The sequence below is a fragment of the Cyprinus carpio genome, chromosome B7 (assembly GCF_018340385.1).
Source record: "Cyprinus carpio isolate SPL01 chromosome B7, ASM1834038v1, whole genome shotgun sequence".
In the NCBI taxonomy this organism is placed as follows: Eukaryota; Metazoa; Chordata; class Actinopteri; order Cypriniformes; family Cyprinidae; genus Cyprinus; species Cyprinus carpio.
The window spans coordinates 4,635,631-4,643,814 of record NC_056603.1 but is presented as its reverse complement, the minus strand read 5'-3'; positions in this window follow the sequence as shown (position 1 = coordinate 4,643,814).

Sequence of the window (8,184 nt, the reverse complement as noted above, 5' to 3'; positions counted from 1 at the left end):
TTATTGGTTCCCGGGTACCTGCTTTTCTGTGCTACATCGCTCAACCATCAACAGATCTTCTCGAAATACTTGATCTCAAATTCTTTATTCTAACACTGGGAAAGAAATCTGAGTCTGAGAGCTGGATGAAATGAAGGGGAATGCTGTAGTTGATGAAGCCAATAAAGATGTTCTGAGTTAACTTAAACCTGTTCTGACAAATATTTTCCTTGGTTTACAATGAACAAATGCAAAGAAGAAAAGATGAATCAATGATAATGAATAAGACTGTAACAGTTTTCTTGTTACTAATATGGATACCAGTAGTTTTCTCCAGTGTATTTACTGTTGTTACTCAACTGAGAATTAGGGGGTGCTCTATTTGAGGTGTATGAGTTGGCCTATTTAAGGAAACAAAAAAGGAGAAATGGCAGGAAGTTGGTTCTCTACCTGCAAAGAGAGACTTGCCTCATGGCGGTCGTGGCCTTTTTACCCTGGTTGAGGAACTTCTAGAGTTCTAAGCTCATCTGTAAATAGTTGTCATTGTTTCTATTTTGGTTTAACAATTCATGTTCATAGCACATGGTTATGGTTTGTTTTGAATTTTGTTTACAGAGGGTTTGTGTTCTAAATGTATATGGATTACTTGGGGGCATAAACAACTGAGAAGATTGGAACTAGGAATGGGTTTCCATTTATTACTTGATTGTTGCCTGTTGCAAGTCAATGTTTTACTTCAAACAAGGACAAAGCTCTCTGACGACTGAACTCTGCTGTGGATCATCTTGCCACTTAAGTACTGTTTTCTCTATTTATTTTCAGCAAAGACTGAGCAAAGCTTAGGGGAGTTCTAATTGGTGAGAAACCAAGGACTGTGCTTTATGTGATGGACTGTATTTCTTATCCTCTGGTTCTAATGTCAGAAATTTGTGTCAGGTTGAATAATGAATGTTGTGTGTGACTGTTTAATACATTTGACTCATGAGAAAGATTGGTCTGGTTGGTCCCTTATTTTGTGTAGCACTTAAGTAAAAGTTAATGGGATAGGTGTTACAAGACTACATTGAGAAATCAAAGCCGGTGACATTATGTAAATCTAAAAATTAGAAATGTAATTGTTATAGTATCAAGCTGTTTAGTGTTTATTTAAAAGGTAGGCCATTCTAATTCAATCTATTAGTTTATAAAATGTAATAATAAATGGGTATTTGTAATATTTTGGGGTACTGGATTTTAACAGAAAATGTTGCATCTTTGAATGTTGAATGTTTACTAGTGTTATTGCTGGTTTATTATTCCTTATTTTCCTTAGTTGTTGAAGTCTTTCCATTTCTTTGATCTTGTTACCTTTTTTGATATTATTTCCCTTCAGACTGTTTGTCTTTCTCTACATCAAAATTCTTGTTAATAAAATAACTAAAATAAATATAAAAATATATGACATTTTATAACCTTCAACCTTTACTTTCCTGACCAAACTAGAACACCTCCTTATCTTACGGTTAGTGACAAATGAGTAGTGAGAAAATGCAAAAAAGAAACACACGTATGTGATGTAGAAAAGATTTAGAAAAAGAATGCATTAAAAAGTGGACAGCAATGCCCAAGTCTACAGTCGCTGTGGCCGCCTTCTAATTAGCACAGCCAATAGCCTAAAGCAGGAAAATTCCTTCAAATCAAAACTACAGTTCGCACTTAAATGCAGTAAGGGAGCAATGCAAATTACACAGGCTCCTTCTTAGCCGAGGGGAATTATTATAATCACCAGTATGCGCAAACAAAAATACAAATGCCAACGAAAATACAAAGTAGAAATAGGCAGAAAATGAAATATTCCTTCCTAGCAGCACTTATTATATGGTATGATGCAAACAGTGGTGTCCCTGTTTTAGTGATTCCCCTGGGCACTTCAACTTTGTGAACAGTTTCCTCTAAAAGAGCAAATCACGAATGGCTCATATCTTTTTGGAAGATGCCTTTCCGTCCGTGTCCTCTTGGTTCCGGTCATTTCCTGTCCTCTGTTGATGGGGTAGCACTTTATTTTACAGTTCGTGTACTTCCCTGGTACATGCATGGCAAATATCTTGTACCTACAAGCAAATAAGTGGTAACACCAGGTACTTACCTAAAGTGTATGTCCATGGTAACAAATAAGAAACACGGTCGTACATGCATGGTAATTATTTTGTACATACAGACAAGTGTGGGTACTTACAGGTAGTGACCATACATGGTAACTAATCAGATACTTTACTGTACTTACTAATGTGTATACATGGTAAATATGTAGTACTTACGGACAAGTGGGTACAAACAGGCACATCCTTACAGTATCCTTATATGGTAACTAACAAGACACATAACTGTACATACTAATGATATGTACAACAGTTAATGTGTAGCTTGCCGCTGCCACTGTCGCCTCTCGCTTGCTTAGTTGACACTTCATTTCCAGTGGTATTGTTGACTTGATTGCACAGATACTATTTAAACTGAACTGAGCTCGATGATGACATCACTGAATTAAAAAATGAACTGCCTGTACAGTTGCTTTGACACAATCTGTATTGTTAAAAGCACTATATAAATAAAGTTGACTTGACTACCCGTCCTGGTTTCTCTGGCACGAGCAGGGGACCGTCAGCTAGTGCTCTAGATATCTGAGGGTTACAGTGAGAGCTTCTCTCCGCTGGGCCAGTCCCCACGGACCTCTCATTCACATTGTCCCATGCTGCTTCTGAGTAATTTTGCTGGCCTGTCTCCCAGCTGTCCCAACGTTTCATTTGGAGCACCGCCGGAGTATCAGGTGTCAATATCAGCTTCGGGGGATGGGCTATCGTTCTCTGAGGATGAAGAATTGGACCCAGAGATGATGGCTGGATGATTGGTTTCTCAGCGCAGATGTTATACCTCTGGGAAAGGGGAGACAGATAATCAGTCACAATCCTTGAAGCTTCTCCACTGCAAAATTTATGCATAATGTCTATTGATAACAGTTATCAATAAACAATTTTCCAAAACTGTGTTGTTTGCATTTTTTTTTTCTTAATTACCATCCACTACGCGAGGGGGGGGGGGGGGGGGGTAGTATAAGGGAAGAAACAACAGGATTAAGGGAGGACCTAAACACAGGCTTGACCCTGGACACATGAAAGACAGGGTGAACCTGACCAAGAGTGGGAGGAAGCTTGAGCTGCACTTCCACCAGACTCAGGACCTTGGTAATGCAATATGGCCCAATAAACCTGGGTGCCAGCTTATGAGAAGGCACCCGGAGAGGTAGGTCCTTGGTGGAAAGCCATACCTTTTGACTGCAAACATACTGGGGAGCCGGAGTCCAGTGACAGTCAGCTGCCATTTTGGTCCGTCTGGAAGCCCGGGCCAAGGCCTCCTCAGCCCTTCTCCAGGTGCACCGACACCTACGGACAAAGGCCAAGTCAGACGGGACCGCAGCTTCGGGTTCCTGTGCAGGTAAAAGAGGCGGTTGATAATCTACAGAACATTGAAAACATGTTTTCAAGACATACCTGTAGACGCCACCAGGAGGAAGTTGTGGGAATATTCAACCCACGATAGCTGCTGACTCCAGGAGCTCGGACTCTGTGATGCTAGGCAGCAGAGAGCATGCTCGAGATCTTGGTTGGCTCGCTCGACCTGCCCGTTGGTCTGAGGGTGAAAACCTGAAGACAGACTCGTAGAGGCCCCAATCTGTCTACAGAACCCTTTCCAAAACCAGGAGACAAATTGTGGTCCTCTGTTGGAGACCACATCCACTGGAAGACCATGGATCTGGAAGACATGGTCCACGACCACCTGAGCTGTCTCCTTGGCGGAGGGGAGTTTGGGTAAAGGGATAAAATGGGCCGCCTTGGAGAAGCGGTCCACCACCGTCAGAATCACGGTGTTACCTCTCGACGGGGAAGGCCAGTGACAAAATCAAGGGCCAGATGTGACCATGGACGAGAGGGAATGGGTAAAGTCTGTAACAGACCATCAGGAGACTGGTTAGACGTCTTATTCTGAGCGCAAATGGAGCAAGCCAACACAAACTGCCTGACATCTTGGGCCATGGACGGCCACCAAAAATGATGGATGGCAGCCAGTGAGCTCCGAACCCGTGGATGACAGGCTACTCTGGACTGATGACCCAACCAAAGGACTTCAGGACGCACTGGCACAAACAACCGACACCTTGGACACCCCCTTGGGACGTCCTCCCCCTGCATGGCCAACCCTCCAACCAGTGACGCCACTCCCCCAAAGCCAGCCTGACTGCCAGGAGCTCCCTGTTACCTTTGTCAATTCCGCTCAGTAGGGCTCAGATGGTGTGAAAAGAAGGCACAAGGGTGCACCTTCCCATCTATGGGGAACCGCTGGGACAGGACCTCGCCTACCCCGACATCAGAGGCATCCACCTCCACAATCAATTGCCGTTCAGGATCTGGGAGACAAAGAACTGGAGCAGAGATGAAACGGGACTTAAGAACAACAAAGGCCCCCTGAGCCTGTAGATTCCATCTGAACGGTACCTTGGGTGAGGTGAGTGCTGTTAAGGGTGCAGCAACCAGGCTAAAGTTCCGGATGAATTGCCTATAGAAATTGGCGAACCCCAAGAACCGCTGCAACACCTTCCGCGAGTCAGGGTTGGCCACTCAGCCATGGCCCTTACCTTAGCTGGATCAGCTTTGATCCCCTCCATCAAGATTATATGCTCCAACAACGAAACGGACTTAACATGGAACACGCACTTCTCCGCCTTGACATACAGCTGGTTCTCTGGCAGCCGTTGTAGCACCTGATGGACATGTTGAGTGTGGAGATGCAAAGAGGGAGAGAAGATGAGAATATCATCAAGGCACACAAAGACAAATCTGTTGACCATATCTCTCAACACATCGTTCACCAGGGCCTGGAAGACAGCTGGGGCATTAGTGAGCCCGAAGGGTAAGACCCAGAATTCAAAGTGTCCCGTTGAGATGTTGAATGCTCTCTTCCACTCATCCCCCTCACATATACAGATCAAATGGTAGGCATTACGGAGGTCTAGCTTGATAAAGACCCTGGCTCCCTGTAGCAACTCAGAGGCTGACAACATCAAAGGCAGAGGATACCTGTTTTTTTTTTATATTGATGTCATTAAGGCCTCGGTAGTCAATGCAGGGTCACAGGGAGCCTCAACAGAGATAGAGATAGGCTGGGCAGGTCAAAAAAAAACAAAAAAAAAAACAGCACTTGCAGCCTACAAGACACAACACGGCAAGACAAAGCAAACAAGATGGTCATGAGCTAAACGTACAACGTACACCATACAACAACGGTCTGACAAAAGATTGAGCATGAGAGAATCTAAAATAGGGGAGAGCTAATGAGGAATGAATGGCAACAGGTGTGACAGAAAACACAAAAGAGAATCAAGGATAACGAGTGGGAGGGGAAAACGCCACACTGACAGCGGAGCACATGGTGGGCTGTCAAAACAAAACCCATGTGCTCAGAGACAAAGCACACAGACACTAAAAAAGACAAAACACAGCAGATCAGACTGAAGTCATGACAAAATATGTACGACTCATTGCTCACTTGGGCCTTGCTCTGTCCAAACTCCTGCATCACTGAACTCATCACATTTTTAAGCATTTTATTCGACATCTGCACACTCTTAAACATCAACTCACACTATGTTAACGAATAATTGAAGGGCATACCTGGAAAAGGGGAGATAATTAATCAATGACATTCCATGATGCTTCTCCACTGTGAACTTTATGTGGAGAAACACCACAAGTTCACCTCCTAGTGTTTAACAAGCCACCAGTAATCAATTGCACAACTTGTTAGACTAAACTAATTGATCACAGATTAACCAACACTACTTAAATAACATATTTACTTTAGATAAACATTTTTAAACATACTCAAAATTGTGTATTGTAGATTATTTTCACTGTTTTGCAGATTCATGAATCTTTTTAAATACATTTTTCAGTTTATCACAAATATATTTCAATCCGTCACAGCTCACAACCGCATTCTGCCCCAATTCATTTTTTTTCCAGAGGTGAGTGAGGAAGTGATGAAGTTGTGGACAGCCTCTTTTATGGCCAGAAGTTGCTGGTCTCCTTTCTCCATACTTACTTTCCTTGATGGCGGTAACCGGAGCGTTCCCTTTCGAACGGTCTCTCCCATTGCATTAACACACTTATGGGGGAACGCATCCAAAAGTACCTTGCTATAAGCAAGTGCAGAACAAAGGCCCAGTCACAGAGTGTCCGTACTGAAGGCTGCTGTAAGCATGAGCCAATAATAAGACCCAAGTCGCTTTTCCGGAAAGTTTACTTTGGCAAGCTGTTTCAAACAATGCCTCCCAAAAATTCCAAACAACCTTCATTTTGGTCTGATTAAATTCAAAATTACGTTACACCAGTTCATTGTTGAATATTGTGTGAAGTATATTGGGGGCTTAAGTAATCCATTGACACTTATTTGTCATTAAGTTCAAGTTTACATTGGATTACTGTGTGCAGCTATTTTCAGGTCATATAGAATAGCTGATTAGGGAGGGAGATAAGGGAGACATACAAAATGTTCAAAGAATGTGTTATTTTTGCAGTTATGGCTAAAATGTAATGAATTGGTTAAATTGGACAATACTATAATACCACCTTCTCAGTACGTATTTATTCATTTTTTTACAGTCCCTCTTTCTGCTGGGCAGCACTCCTCTTCATGCTACCTGTGCTCTGCTCTCCCAGTTAAACAGCAGTCATGCAGCACTCACCACTGTGCTGGAGAAAGTTTGGAGCAATATTTAATTGCTACCAATTTGTGCAATGGAGTGGCTTTAGTGCTTTTTAGTACTGATTTATTATGACAAACTCACATTAGATTCAGAACAAAAATCATGACAATTAATAATAATAATAATATAATGTTACAAAATAAATCAGCTTGTGCCCCAATCAGTTTATGACTTTTGAGCCAAGAAGGATTTTGAATGCAGCTTTCGTTTAAACTTTGAGCCAGAGTTTGGGCATGCTCACTAGTCATGTATCAGAAGAACTGTTCAGTGTTTTTTACCATATATACTAAGATACAGACAGTACTAAAAACAGTAACAGTTTCTTCTCCCAGTTTAGCAGCCACTAATTTTCTTGTCTCTCAGGAGAAGTGGATTAATTTATGTGTTGTACATCCTACTCTGATTCTCTGAATTGCAACAGTGCCCATCGCCAGTTATAGATCAACTAACATGATCATTTTAAATCAGACCCATGGAGGGGGAAGGGGGCTGGAGACTGTGGTGGAGCAAGTGAAAGTGAAAGTGGTGACATTTGCCAAGTATGGTAACCCATATTCGGAATTGGTGCTCTGCATTTAACCCATCCAAGTACACACACACAGCAATGAGTAGGGAACACACACACACACCGTGAACACACACCTGGAGCAATTGGGGGTTCAGTGCCTTGCTCAAGGGCACTTCAGCCGTGGAAGAGAGCGCTGTTCATTCACTTCGCCCACCTACAACTCCTTTACACATTTCTATTTGAGTGATTGAGGATGGACAGCAAATACATTATGAGACACTATATAAATGTTGAGGATATATTTAGCTGAACATCTCTAAAAATAAATCTCTCAATGCAAGCTCTTTAGCTAAAACACAGAATCTGTTTATGGTGGATGCAGAAGATGCCCCATCCTCACACTCGAAAGCTACCAGGGTCATAATTTCACAGAATGTTCCATCACTTAACTATACAACAGAATATTTTCTCTTTTTAAGAGTCGTGTTATTACAGGAATGATAAAGAACACTGCTCACTGAAAAAAAAAAAAAAAAAAAAAATATATATATATATATATATATATATATATATATATACACTATGGGGCTGTTGAATGCTTGAATTTGATTGGCTGATGAACGTTCTGAGGTGTGCAATTTTTTTCTGGGAAACGCACGGCAAACGTAGTTCCAGGCAGCTCTCTTGACCACATTACAGTTCAATATCACTTCGCATAGTAAAACTTTAACAACGGAAATTACAGGACTAACAAAAACTGCAGAACACTGTTGAGGGACGCACAGAGGTAACCTAATTCACACAAGCTCTTTCTCCCTGTTGAAAAAGCCAGCATATGCTGGATAGGTATGTTTTTCACTTTTTTTAATGCATTTACAAAAAGGAGCCTGAGCTGGTG